The sequence below is a fragment of the Chrysoperla carnea genome, chromosome 2 (genome assembly GCF_905475395.1).
Source record: "Chrysoperla carnea chromosome 2, inChrCarn1.1, whole genome shotgun sequence".
NCBI classification, from domain to species: domain Eukaryota; kingdom Metazoa; phylum Arthropoda; class Insecta; order Neuroptera; family Chrysopidae; genus Chrysoperla; species Chrysoperla carnea.
The window spans coordinates 18,956,899-18,972,884 of NC_058338.1; the positions used below are offsets into that span (position 1 = coordinate 18,956,899).

General features: G+C 28.6%; 1 protein-coding gene across 1 annotated transcript in view; it reads right to left on the reverse strand.

The window, feature by feature from the left end:
* Positions 1–15,986, reverse strand: part of LOC123292521 — a 733,416-nt gene that overhangs the window by 582,553 nt on the left and 134,877 nt on the right. The window lies entirely within an intron of this gene.

A 15,986-nucleotide genomic window follows, 5' to 3' on the forward strand; every position in this document is an offset into this window, starting at 1 on the left:
AAAAAAAGATATCGAGCTGAAATTTTTACAGCGTACTCAGGACGTAAAAGTGAGGTCAAGTTCGTAAATGAGCATCATAGGCAATTGGGTCTTAGGTTCGTAGGGTAAATCACCATAAACCCATATGCAAACCCATCTTGCAAACCGTTAGAGATAGAACAAAAGTTTAAATGTAAAAAATGTTCCTTATCAAAAATTAAACAACTTTTATTTGAAACATTTTTTCGTAAACATCACTGTTTACCCGTGAGGGCGCCAATTAGGCGGAAATTTTATAATATGTACTACATTTGATTATCAGTTATGTATGTGTCACATGTTTGTATGTTTAATGTGATAAAGAAATCAACACTGACTATGCATGGTATTTCAACAATTAACTCAGTCAATTGTTTGTTTTCACTTGTTTAGGTTATTTTTTGATGAGTTAACTACAAAAGGAGCTACAAGCCATAATAGAATAAAATGGACCACCCTGTATACTTTCCTTTATAGCGATAAATAAACAATAATTGTGTTATTATTATATTGAGTGAGCACTTAAATATGTGACAATGACAGTTTATCATCCAAGGTATGTATTTTAGTAGCATGTGTATTACATTAATCAAATTAATTGATATCTTTTACTTTAGTTTATTACGTTTCGAACAAAACTAAAATATGCAACAGCGAAATATTAATAACAATTGATTATATATTAACTAGCTTAAAGTATAACTTTGTAATTGTTCCTCAACAAACGTTTCTTTAAAACATCAGGTTGTAAACCAGGATCCATGTTATTATCCGCTGTGAAAATATTCAAATCATTTTTGATTTTTTTATGACAAATACAACAAAACCCATCTTTATTAATTTGTAAATCAAACCAACGACCATGACATACATTACATACTTCAAAATTCAAATTCTTTTGAAAAAATTTTTCTTTATTTGTATTAATTTCACTTAAATTTTATTCTACTGTAGAACTGCAAAAATTAATTATTTATGTTTTGTTATCACTTTTTTTGTATTTTTCATTATGAAGTTTTTTAATACTTGAAAGAATCTACAGATGGCCACTCAATTAAAATTAATATTAAATGTAGCCAATTATATATTAGTATTAGATGTAGCTCACAGATAGTGCCACTGTCTCTACATACATTTAAATTGTATACATACATGTAATAAATAAAAAATATTGTTGGTTTTTATTATTTATTATTTATATAATTTTTTCTAAAAATAATGATTGATAACACATCTAGACATAAATATGGAACTACAACATTTCGTCTCATGTCTAAATCTTTTGTATTTTTTTGTAAAGTTTACCACCAAAAAGTTACATTTTAACCTAGTAGAGGCTCGCTTCGCTCCCCTGATTATTTGTTCGGGAATGAATAGATGATAAATTCAAGTCAAAAGTCGAATGAAAAACAAATTAATACACAGGAGCTTTAAAGTGAAATTATACGATTTTGTCTACTCTCACTATTATCAGTAAAACATGCAAAACTTCGACATTTCGTAGACTATATGATGAGTTTCATACTAATTAACAAATATTCGTAATAATCTATTACATTAGGTACAAATAAAAAATTATATACAAAACACGTCAAACATAAAACACGTTCTAGTTTTATCCACTTCATCAAAGCTAACCAACCAACTTATAAAATACAAAAACACCCCAAAACCTTTTTTAATAAAAGCAGTAAAACTATTTATGAATTCATGTCACTGTTAACATAGATAAATTAATGAGATGGTGCCTGTGCAACTGTATGTGTATACAGGGTGGAACAAGCTATTTAGCAGTACTTTATCAAATATACAATTTGTCGAATCATTCGATTCGAGGAAATGCCCTTTTCTATATACAGGGTGTTCCCTAGTTCTATATACTAAACTATCATTTGAAGTATATCTAAAAACACTGTCCATTAAAATACCTTTAAAACAAAACCAAATAAATCAAAATTGGTTCATCCGTTTAAGTGCTTAGATGTCACAGACAGACATACACACATAGCGGTCAAACTTATAACAACCCCTTTTTTAGTTCGGATTAAAAAGGGTATTTCTGTCTATATTGCCTATAAAGGCTTTTTAAAAAATTGGAAACTTCCACAATAATAGGTTATTGCATAGTGTTATTGTATTTCATATGAAGTCAATGGCAATAGAGATGTTTTTATCGAAACGGAGTATTGGTAAATTCATATTTCTACCTACGGTTTTAGTAATTTATCACCGTAAATCATGAAAGATATCATTCTGCTGAATTTTCTAAGAAGATATTTTAACAATATAAAAAAAAACTTTTTCTTTGAAAATTTCAACGCGCTATATATGTAAAAAAGGATGCTTACTCGACTGTTAGTGTATTGCGAAATTGCCATTACTTTAACGATTTCTATAATAAGATAAAGTCCTCCTGTTATAACTTAGACCACTCGGTATTTTCATTTGGGAGCTTTTCATCTCTCTTTTCACTTTTAATACTAACTAACTGGTTCCTAGATATCTTATATATTATTTCTTTAGCGTGTTCTGTCCATGCGATATTTTTCTTATTCCTTTATCAAATTCCATGATTGGGCCCTCATTTTCATGTTTATCGTGCTGACTACTGACATACAAGTGTAATTTACAAAATTTAAAAAATCTCCGACAAATGCGATTTATTCCTTGTAAGCCGATTTTTGGAAAATTTCGAGTCGGTTCTACCATTTAGGGGCTATAATGCCACTGAGAAACACAGACACACAGATAAACACTTTGATCTTAGAACACTCGTTCCTAAATCAATATCAAAGTGATGGTCAAGGACATCAGATGAGATGAAAAGGATACTTAGAAGGCTACTATTTTTTGGGCAAATTTTTTGGAAATATTTTAATTAAAATTGAAATATTTGAGTTGACTTTGTTCTTTTGAATGATTGTTTTAAATTACCTAATTATGTCACCATTTCACTTTTGGAAATGTATTGAACCAAGTTTATTGAACCATTTATTTCCATAATAATTATTTATTTATGTCATACTTTTTCCAAACTGAATCGATTTTGAAGATCATCGCCAATTTTCTAGTTTTTTGAGTGCGCAAACCTAAGCTAAGCAATATATCATATCTGTAATAACACAAGGTAAATTACTATTGATATTATTTTATTTCTCTGTGTTTTTGGCCACAGGTACCGCACTACACAATTCCTCACGAGACGAGCTAGTAATTAGTATTAGTATTATAGTAAGTACATATCTTTTCTTTTGTTTGTAATTATGGACAATTTTAGATGTCATGTATCCAAATAATTATCTGTGTATATTATAATGCGTAAGGTTATCAGCTAGTTACGAGTTCTCTTGTAATTTTATTCTTTGGTCTTTTTATTTATGGTTACGTACGATGGTTAATTAGAATAAATAGAAATTTATGAATAATACAAATGTCCTATTTACCTTATAAATAACGAATGATCTATTTGGCTTAGTCCCTAACATGTTAACCAATGGTAACGATTCTAAGTATCTATAGGTTTTTATAATAAAACTTTTTCGAAAGTATACATCTGAAAATGACAAGCGTTCCTACTAAATGTTAAATGTTACATATCGACCATTTTTCAATTTTTTTGTACGGAACCCTAAATTTCACTTCAAACATATATAAGCCCAAAACAAAAAATTGGTCTATCCTTTCAGGCGCTAAGATGCCACAGACAGACATATACACATAGCGGTGAAACTTATAACAACCCTTTTTTTTTAGTTCGGGTGTTAAAAAGGTTACGCTAAAGGTTAGAAAACATTGGAATAAGACAATAAAATCGTTAGAATTGTACATTTTAATAAATCAACTATTACTTTAATATACAATTCAATACAAAATTTATTTGTCTGACTTATTTAGCATACATTGTCTAAAGATATTATTCTCATTCATTTTATAATATTACCTTAACTAACCTCACCTTCTGTATTCGTACTGTACCAACGTACACAAAAGTACACTGAAACAAGGGAAGATAAAGTATCCAGAGTTAAATGTACCTTGAATCATCATTTATAATTTTTCGCCTGATATTGAGAATTACAGGACAACCTTTGTATTGAAATGTGGATATTTTCTTAAAATTCAGATAGACTGAAGATTGGTTGTCAATGTGGTTTCAAATAAGCTAAAACTAAGTTTCTTTTTAAAAAAATTTAGATTCTTCTGATAGTCTATTTACAAGCTACAAATTGCATATTGTTTTATAAATCATACTAAGCATAACACACTTATTATTGGTAGAAAATTATTGGTTTAAAGAGGTAAAATTCAACTTCATTTATTAAAAATACCACTTGAACCTGTTTCTGGACTTTCAAAGTTGTACACGCCTGTGTGGAAAAGGCGTAGGGTTTTGAATAATTCAAGTACTTGTATACATTCTAAGATACTGTTCTCAACAGTGAACTGAAACGATAACATGGTGAAGAGAGGTGCCTTCAATTATAATCGGTAGGGGTGATTCTAGATAAATTAGGGTATGGTTCATGGTACATTATGAAATTGAACCATGGGTCACACGTTTTTTATCGACATTTTTAATATTTAAATTTTCAAGAAAAAAGCCGTGATTTTCCGGAATAACACATAAATGTATTTTTATTAGGTACTACACCTTCCCTTATTATATTTGGGCAACTAAACTACCTATACAAATAATTAAGATACAAGCTTTTGAATTTTGTAACGAAGGTATTATTTAGATAATAAAATGTTGTTTTAGTTCATACACAATATAATTTATAGAATAGAATTTATTTAAATAACTTTGCATATATTTATTTTTTCAAAACCACCCCATTGTCTATCCACCTAACATAATTTATAAAAAGGTTTTCAAAATTCAACAATATAAATAAATAATATATAATATTAATATTAAAAAATATGTAATGCGCCATACATTTCACTTCTATCATCAGTCCATAAAGTTAAACGAAGAAGATTTGGAAAAAAATGAAACGAAAATTGAGTGTTGAAAAAAAAAAAATGTTAAAAATAAAAAAGCTTCAATTCAATATTTTATAAAAACGGTAAGCCAGAATTTTTTAATAACAAAATATTGTTTATTTTATTAAAAATATTCTAAATTTTTATAAAAATAATTTACAATCCAATAGGAAAATAATTATAGTTAAATTATAACCAAATACAATCAAAATTTAAAAAAATATTTTTTTTTTTCATTCCAGCGACCAAGTGCTTAATTTTTATACTAGGTACACTTGGGGCCAAATAGACTTTCCATCAATGCCATATTTCAATATTTAACTATATATTATAGAACAGTTGATTGAATTTTGGGTACAAAACGCTGTGCTTTTGTGAAAAAAGGGGTTTTTGTAGTTTTCTACACTTTTCGGTATGAATTTTTGCTGTAGGGAGAGTTTGCCAGCACTATTTTTTATCTCGTATAATCTATGTATGGAAGTTACCTGGTTTATATATTTTTTTTCTTTTCATTTCAAATAAAAACATCTACGCTGATTCAATAAGAGAAAATTTTTTTCTTCAACCTTGAAGAAATATAAATTTGTGGTCTGAGTACATGTCTACGTTTTTAATATGTTAAAATATTTTTTCTCATGATAAAGATAAAGATTATCTCGAAAGGAATATTTAATAGAATAAAGGCACAAATTTTAAAAAATGTAAACCTCGCCCTAGTAACCTTTGGATTTGAACATTATTGCTTATTAGGCAATTTAAAAACTTAGAGTAACACTTCCAGTTCCTTTGGTCAAAAAATGAACGATCTGTAAAAATGGGATGATCTGTACAAATTTATTCTTCGTTGGGGTAAAGCTCTTCATAAAAGTTTTTGCAAAGGTAAAAGAAATACAGTAGGTGAAGTCTCAAAGAAGCAGTTCTTTCTGATTTTGGTCATCAAATTTCAATTGATTGCTGATAAAGTAGCTTTAGTTTTGATTAATAATTTTTACCATAATATATTCATACCAATGTTCGGCTTTTTAGAAATTATATTTTGAACGCTATTTTAACATAAAATGATTTTTTTAATCACTTTATTTTTGTAACTGATAGAAATGATTTACTACTTTATTCGTGAAAAGCATGTTCTTTAGTGTTTTAAGTGTTCATCTAATTTCAAAAACGTGTTTTTTAATTTGTAATGTAAGAAAATATTATTTATTAAAACTATGGAATGTTATCTGCGCTTCCACATCAAATAGTTTTTAGGTAATTACTAATCCTGAAGATCATGGTATAGATAATAAGACAGTCTTATTAAATTATTATATTGTAATCGGTCCTTGGTAATTATACGAAGTTTCAATTCAATCCGACGTTTTGAAATGGCTGAAAACTACGTTCAAAGATTCCGTCAGATAATAAAACCGTGTTCAAAAACAATGGTGATTTATCCCCAAATTCCTAAACAAGTTATATGCGGTAGGTACATATACACGTTACTTGTCAAAGACGTACGTACACACATTACGTCTATAAAGTAAGACGACATACTGCATTGGGATTACATCTAATTAATAATTTAAAATCTTTAAAAAAAAATGTATTCTAAAAAACTATATACCTAGTATATCAACTAATTTCCCATAAGAATTCCCCATTGTTTAAAAAAAAGCCTCGTATAATATCTCTTTGTTATAAATGTGTTTAAGATTAAAAAAATACACACACACACGAAAAATACACAAAAATGTGAAGTCTAGCTAATATTTACATTTTATGTTTATGTACTTTGTGTAAATAATTTATTTACATACAACCTTAACTTATTATTACTCTTACCAATTTATGAAAGATGCTATTGATACCCGCCCTCTTCAGTAGGCTTAAAAGAAAAAACCACCGCTTTATATAACCTCCACCTTCTCTTGATATACACAGTTTTAAATTTTGTGAAATGTAAAATAGTAATAATTCATTGAGTATATCAGAATAGTTGGCCATGATTTGTTTGACATTTACTATTTTAAATTTTTACAGAATTCTTTAATTTATGGTTCAAAATGATGATTTTAGATTCGCTCTATCTATAATCATCATTTTGAACCATAAATTAAAGATATATGTAAAAATTTTAAAAATGGTAAATATCAAATTAAATTAAATTTTTTATTTTCTTTATTTTTTTTAATGTAATAACGCAACACCCACATTACCCAGTACGAACATGCTTTCTTTTCTCAGAATTTACACAATTTAATTAGCTTAAGGTAGTACTATCGGTAATAGACTTTGCATTCAGAATTTAATGAAACTTGGCATAGTTGACCATTATTATATCATAATTAACCAGTTAAATTTTTAGGGACCTTCAGAGAACTGAAAAAAAGATATTTTAACATTGATCCTTATGGGAAATCACAGATTTTATTTTAGTTCACAAAACTGGACGTTCAGATTTTCAGTTCTCTGAAGGCCTCTTAAAATTTAACTGGTTAATTATGATATAATAATGGACAACTATGCCAAGTTTCAATAAATTATGAATGCAAAGTCTATTACCGATAGTACTACCTTAACAGAGCTCATGTATTCATATTTTATATTTTTTAAAGCTCCTGATAATACATTTTTCCAGTGAATTCTTTTCTAGCTCAAGTTGTAAATATTTATTTGAACTTATTATTTATTTTTTGTTAAGAACGGTAAATAGTCAATTAAAATGTTTACTAACAAATAATTATGCTACCCAATTGTTTTTATATTCCACGTGTTTATACTATTTACTCTAATAACGTCTACTATCCCAAGTCAATTTTGAACTTTAAAGTACAGTAAATGGTGTTACAAAAATAAAGGAAAATGAAGAATGAAGAAAGCGCTCGCATTTTACTAAAAACCTCATGGAATGTATTTATTATGGGTCAAATATCATTAGTTATGCATGAATTAGTGGCGCAAATGTTTTTATTTGTTAATCAACAATAAATTGTTCAATTCAATGCCTTGTATGACGTAAATGTAAAGGTTTTGTCAAATAATGGAAAACTATTATACTTTTATAAAGTATACGTAACTCAAGTTGCCTATGTATTTCAACTTTAATATTAATCGTTCCATTGAATTAACAATTTAATTTTTATTAACAAATAGAAACATAAACATTTGCGCCACTAATTCATGCGTTACTAATGATATTTGACACCTAAGAAACGTGTCACATCTATAAAAAAAAAGGGTAACATCTACACTATTAGGATAAAAACTAGTAACTTTCACCCTGAAAATCGAAATAAAACGTTTCTTTTATTCTGTTTTGAGGTGCGTATAATTATATTTAAAAGTTTTTAAATGTTCGGAAACACTTTCGGGAACAACGAAATATATTCTTATATAAAAAAGAATGAGGGCAACTTACTGATCAATTAAGAGAGTAGTTAATAAATAAAAAATACAATAAATAACATAACCTTTTATAAAGATGGTTATGTTATTTAATTGTATTTTTAATTAATAATTAATCTCCTAATTAATCGGCAAGGTACCCCAATTTTTATATAATAATATGTTGCGTTAACTATAACATACTAAAAATTGGGATCCCTGTCTGCTAATTTATTTTTTCTACTACCAAGGGATGGTCAAAAAAAATTATCATTACATTATTCTACTGTAAATACAATGAGATAAAATTGTTAAAATTCTTTTTATTTTTTTCGTACAAAAATTTTCAGATAAAAAACATTATTTTCTAAAAAAAATTTTTTTACAATATTTTTATTAAAAATACAACTGCGTCTTTCAACATGGTATTCATTTATTCCAATTATTGGTTTATAGAAAAATTTCGTGCCCTATGTCTATTTGGTGAAAGCATATGTTAACAGAAAGAACACTGATAATATTCAAAGGCATATTTTAAAAATTTATGTAAGGTATAATACACAGTAAAAATGTATGAATGAAAAACCCACAAACGAAATTAGAAACTTTTTTATCATTTTTCTGATTGGTGCCTGTATTATATAATATTCGCACAAAAACTTTTTTTTTTAACAATTCTACCCTTGACAACATTTACTATTTTTGGTATCCCCATAAATGAATATGAAAAAAAAACTTCTTTCTCATGTACAGAGTGATTTCGTTTCAAATAAATTATTTTATTATATAACTTATACTAGATCTTTGTAGTTATCACGCTGAAAATTACTGAAAGTTTTTGGTAGTTAAAAGAATCTAAAAAAACATATCAAAGTTGCTGTTATGGGGAACCCCGAAAATAAGTAAATAGAAAATGACTAAAAAAAAAACTGTTCCAACTACATATTACTGACGTATGTGTCGAAAAAAGCCAGCCAACTTTGATGCTAGAAAGTCATACAAAAACAAAAATGTGCAGAATTACTTCAGCTACAACTTTACATTTAGTTTTTTCGAGCCAATGTTTAGTTTTAAAAATTTTACTTTTTGATTCTTTTTCCATATTTTATTACGAATGAGGCAGCGAAAATACCATGGCTGTAAATACAGAAAACTTAAAACAAGGTTTCAACCATTATTTCAAAAACTTCCCTTCTTGTGTGCCATCTTAAACGAAAAATTAAATATGTAGGTATGATAGGTTGAGGCATCTGTTAGTTCCTTTTTTAAGTACTTTATATGAAGTACAAAATGCTTTCAGTATTCAGTTAAGAATATAATGGTCTATCATTCAAATAATCCACTGGTTAGTAAGAGAAACACATTCTCACAACCAAATTTTCAGTACCTTTTTAATGGTTTGAGACTCTGTTAGGTTTGAGCTTCACTTAAACACTTTGGTGATGAGCAAAATTAGTCTCTGTCTTGCATTCTTGGTCTTGGTCTTGCAAATTTTTTACGGCCAAGACGAATAAAGTTATTAATTCGACTAAACTAATACCAATATAACTTTACAAGGCCAAGGTCAAGACTCGCCTGTACAAGACCAAGAGTCGATTCTGCAAGACCAAGACATCTTTTTGCAAGACCAAAACAAGCCTAAAAATAATAACACAAGACCAATATCAAAATACAATGGTCAAGAACAACACTTCTGGGTCTCGCTCATCACTAAAACACTTTATGAACGTTTTATTACGTTCTCCAAAGCGTTAATTGTCTCATTATGAAAAGCATGACTTTTTTATTTGATACCTTGCAAATAATAATATAAAACGGACCAGTTTTCAATGTCAAGTTTTGGTGAATGGCAATAAATGCTTTTTATTTAACATTAGCCGAACGTTTATTCATTTAATACATTCACCAATTTTATTATGTGAAATTTCGACCGTCTGGAAAACGACCTTAGAGCTCCAAGTATGAAATAACCGCTAGTTCAAAACCATACCTCACGAAAATATACCTCATCCTATAGACATGCTCATGTATATATATGTATATATAGTCGTAAAATATTTTAGGGATTTTTTTCCAGTTAGTTTTCAGCATATTATTTATCTATTTACGTATTTACGAGGTAAATACTGTGAACATGTTTTAAAATGTCAATAACATTGACAAATGTATGTTTGTTTATTTATGGTAAATTTTCTCTCATTCTGTAACAGCATAACTATATACAGAATGTTCGATTTACATCTAGGCATATAAATATCACGAGTATGACCGAGTACATGCGTTAAGCAATGCATCTAAGTAAGAGGTATTATATGAAATTGCAAAAGTGACTTGTATCGTGGCTTATCTGTTGTAGTTCATCTATTCAACTAAGAAACTCCCACTCTCCAAGCGTCTTACAACTATCTCAACGCATATCGAAGCTTCGACACTGTCATACTGTCATTATTCTGTCATACCCGTGATATTTATATGCCTAGATGTAAATCGAACATTCTGTATTTGCTTAAAATGTCGAAGTCGAACTTATTTATAATATCAATTTATAAATTCAAAAGTTACAAAACAGTTTTTTTTGTTGTTGTTGTTGATAACTTAACATTTACCGCCTGTTCAATAACACAAATAAACTAAAAAAAATTTGATTTATTATATTAAATTTTTTAATGATTTTTAACAAAAACGCACACGTATAAGTAATATTAAATTTTATATAAAGGGTTTGAAAATAAAATATGTAGGAGGTGACATTATAATTCACCTTCAATTTGTCAGTGCCTTATATTTAAGAAGCAGATATGTAATTGCGCTTATATAAAAATATTAACAATCAAAGGGTTGGTAGGTGGTTTATAGTTAGTTAAATCCGGTGTTACGGTACTGATTTTTTTTCGAGGTATTTGGTGTTGAGACACTGAAAAGAGTTAAAGTAAATTTTTGGCCTATCCTCTGAAGGAGGTGTTACCGAATATCTATGAAGGTTGCACTTACAGTATTAATTACGATTGGATGAGCGATGAATTCTAAGATTTATGTAAAATTATGAACCTTAGTTGGTGTAAAAGGTATCCAAAAATAATTTGTGTTGCTTTATTTTATTTGTTGTTTAAATTGATTCATTTAAGATGTTATGTAACCGTTTTCGAAATTATTAAGTAAAGCTGAAGTTTTAGAAAACAATTTTAGTTTGGTTTAGTTTAGTTTAGATTAAGAATTTTGGTGTATGCCACTTATCTCTTCACAGATGCATTTTGAATAATACAATAATGAAAGTCCTAAAGTTAGCTATATCGAATTTAGAAAGGTATTTTTATATCAGAATGTTTAACACAGCAGAAAAAGAATATAAAATCTTTCAAAGTAAAGATTCAAGCTTATAATTTACTAATGGGCTATGCAACTTGGGGCTAAAACAATTCACCCCTCTTGGCATTAAAATAATATTGCTGATCTCGACTGGTTTTAAAATTTCATCTGACTTTAAAGGCTCCAAAAGCGACCTCACTAAGCCGAGAAAGGTCTTTTTATAAGACTAACGTAAACGCTTTCTTTGAAACATATCATTTAAAACAAATATATATTATAGAAAGTTTAACTTGTTATTTTTGTTGATGATTATATATAATTGAAAGTAATAACTTATTGATAGTGTCATATTCTCGTTTTTTATTACTGTTACCTGCCCCAATAGATGTTACAACAAATCCCAAGCACGGGGTTATAGCACCGCCTTTTTTTAAATAAAAATATAATTGTGAAAGAATTACCCGTAGTTATAACTTTTTTTCAATTTAACTAAATAGATGAATGGTTAAAGTATCAATCAAAATTTAGCTCGTAATTTAATCAATACACCTGAAGATTTATTAATTTTTCTAAAAATTGTTACAACAATTCGCTCTTCTACTTCAAAATGTCTATTTTTAAGAAGGTTTATTGTTTTTGAAATTATACTCTTCGCATTTTGTGGTACAAACGTATAAAATTTTTTATTTTAGACTCAGCCTTGTTGACTCAGTCTCAGAACTAATTGATGTGATATAGTATGCTTTAAATTCTCACTCAAAATAAATATATCGTTAAACGTAAACGAAAATGCCATTGGTAAACAAGTTTTCATTAATATTATGCGTTTCTTGAGTTAGCATGTAATTTTTGATAGAAAATTTTAAAATAACACAAAACTAAGAAATTCGATGATTCGAGAAAACAAATCCCAAATTTTTCAAGCTTTCACACAAACAATTTTTACATTAATAATAACTTTTGTATAAATAAATTTTTTTTCATTGTATGCGGCACAGTGAAAGCAGCATCTTAAAAATATTGATAAGTTACTTTCTCTTTCTTCACCACCAACTCGTATATTGTGTGACGTTTACAATTTCCTCAAAACGATTCTTTTATTATTACTGTTACTTTTTTATGGTTTTATCCTAAAGTAATAAAATTTATTTAAACGAAAAATGTTTTCGATATCGTAAATGTTATTTTTTTCGGTTGTGAAATTTTTTTAATCCATTTTATTTCATCAGTATAAAGAGTTTTTATTTCTATAGAAATTAAATTTTCTTTTATTTATTGATTTTTATGTTTTTTTCAATAAAAAAAAATATGAAATGCTTACGCCACAAGGTATATTTTTAAGCGTGACTTACATTTCAATTATGAAAATTGGAATTTTTCTTACATTTTTTTTTTTCCACTCACAGTTTTAAGCTTTTACAATGTGTGAGATAAACATTCTTCAGTAGGGTGGTTTCACCTTATACGTATACCGTTGTCAATTTTTCATTTCTAGGTATTCTAAAAAGATGTAAGCATATGCGTTTTATGATTCCTCGGAGGCTAGAGGCACTTCAATAATTTTGCGAATAGAATTTGCTTCTTCACTTTTTCAGTTTATTTGAAGATATGTGCCCCTACATTTGTTTGCTTGTATTTATTAAATTTAATATAAAACAAAAGAAAGCCGGAAAAAGTGTCGACAATAGAAAAGTTGGGAAACAGGTCCGATTTTATTTAACTTTTTGTAACGTGTTTATAGAAAGCAAGAAAAATTCAGCCAACTAAACCTAGTCATATTCTGTGACTTCGTTAAGTTGGTTTAATCTTCCTTAGGGTCCTATAAACATGTTACAACAAGTTTCATTAAAATCGGTGCTGTTTCCCAACTTTTCCATTGCATTCGGGCTTATTAATTATACAATGGTTATTTTTTGAACTAACTTATGAAATCTCGCATTACTAATAATAGGGGATCGGACTAAATTTTTTTTATCACTTTTGATAAAGAATTTTTACTCCTCGAATAGAAAAGTGACATTGGTTTTTAAAAATATTTACTTGTATGCAAGATATGAACGTTTAAAATTCCTAATTAAACAAAGAGGAAGATACCCACTAGTAGTGTCCGACCAAAGGTCGATTTTTGGCCGAAGCCGAAGCCGATTAATCGGCTATCGCCACAATCTTCGGTCGAAGCCGAAGCCGAAGGTTTAGAAACAGGATTTTTAAACTTTAATATTAAAGTTGATCTATAGAAGTTGATTTAGAGATTATGATCTCTAGAAGTTGATTTAGAAGTCGAATCTAATGATGATTAAAAAAATTACCTGGAAATTTATTTCAAAATAATAACACTAGGAACCTTCGAAGTCGACCGAAATTCAGGCCGAAGCCGAAGCTTCGGTCGGACACTAACCACTAGTGAGGTCATACGTGGGTATCGCCAAAGAGATTACCTATAAAACTTTGTTTTGCGAAAACGAGATGGGCAACCTTTCAATACAATCTTTCATTGCTTATAACTTCTTCGTTTTTTAATCAATTTAATCAATTTGCAATAATTTATTATTTTATACATTACAATAAATTAAAACATTTTATTTAATTTTATTTAAAAAAACTTCACTTACGACAAATAAAAAAATTATAAAAAATGATAAACTGAATAGAAATAATCCAAATATTACCTAATTCCCGCCATCTTTTCGTAAACAGTTTAGGTACTGTAAGTTCCTGACTCCAGGGGGCTTATTAGACAACATTTCATGTTCAGTAGAGTTGCTTATCCTACTTATCTAATAAGGTTTGTCTTGTCTATAGGTTTGCTATTTATAAAAAATCTCCAATTTTCCCAATTGTGTCAATATATTGCACACAATACATCTTAAATCGTCAAGATTTAATCAATTTTTGAATACGGATAGAAAAAGTTTCTTTTAAACTAAAAATTAATAATAACAAGAATGATATAAACACATTAACATTTAACAGAATAATGTTATAACGAAAAATTTATGTACAAAGAAACACTTATACATTATTGTTATTATAAAATCGAATAAATGTCAAATATTACGAAACAAAAGATTGAAATGTTTACTATATACATAGGCACACCGACAGCCGACAATGAAATGAATTGAACGACTATTGATAAAATAAGAACAAAGAAAAGAGGTAAGAACGAATATAAAGTCAAAAAGCCACGCTATACTCATACCATATAAAAACCTCTTTGGTGAGTATAGTGTTGTATCTTTATTATAAAACCTCTATAAAGGTTGTTTGTGTGTCAGCCAACCGATGAGCTAGCAATAGTTTTGTATGTTTGGTTTTCAAATCGTCTAATATGATTGACATGGGATAAATAATATTTGAGAAAAAAAAGGTCAAGTAGCCAATCAAAACCAATCAAACAATTCAAAAACACATATATATTTTTATATTGTTATTCTTTTTTTATAAATAGTTCGTTAAATATCGAAGCTAAAATTATTTTCTCTAACTTGCCAAAAGAAAACTGCCAAAGCTATCATCATATTGAAGATAATATAAAACTCTAGGTACTGATACAGTATACCTAGTACCGTAGTATCTAGTGCTTACACCTGTATCTTGAAGATATATATATTGAATGCTGTGGCTTAGTTCATAACCCAATATAAGAGATAACAACTTTTTAACGGCTGAACTTACTTTCATGTAGGTTAGGTTAGGTTGGGTTATATTGGCTGCCCACGAAGGACACACTTAGGCTGTAGAGCCCATTGTGATACCATATATGTGTTTTACCACCTTTCAGCTGATAATTTCATTTATCAGCTCCTAAATTTCAGAGGCTGAGTGCACCTCCTTCATGCATATGCCATGCACTACACCAGCACATCACAACTATACATTCAATAAATTTTGTTGCGACGGCGGCAATCGAACCCGCTACCCTAAGCATACCGCGGACGGAATTGGTTTCACCTTAACCAACTGAGCTAATAAGGCGACTACTTTCATGTAACATACTGTAGCTTTTTAATTACATATCATACGCTTTTATTTGATACCAGACTTGGCTACCTATATTTAAAAATATTCGATCTTTCATCCCCCCCCCCTTTCACTCCCTCCCCTATGCACCGCGGTTAAAATTTAGTAGTGAACACATCATGCTCTTTTATATGATACCCTACTTGGGTATATTTTAAAATATTCGACTTTTAATCCCCATTTTCACGCTCCACATTTCCGCACAAAGAAAGTTAAAAATAGATAAAAACAATGAAGCTGGATGTGTATCGGGTCAAAATTTGAGCTTTGAAGCACCATCCTTTCAA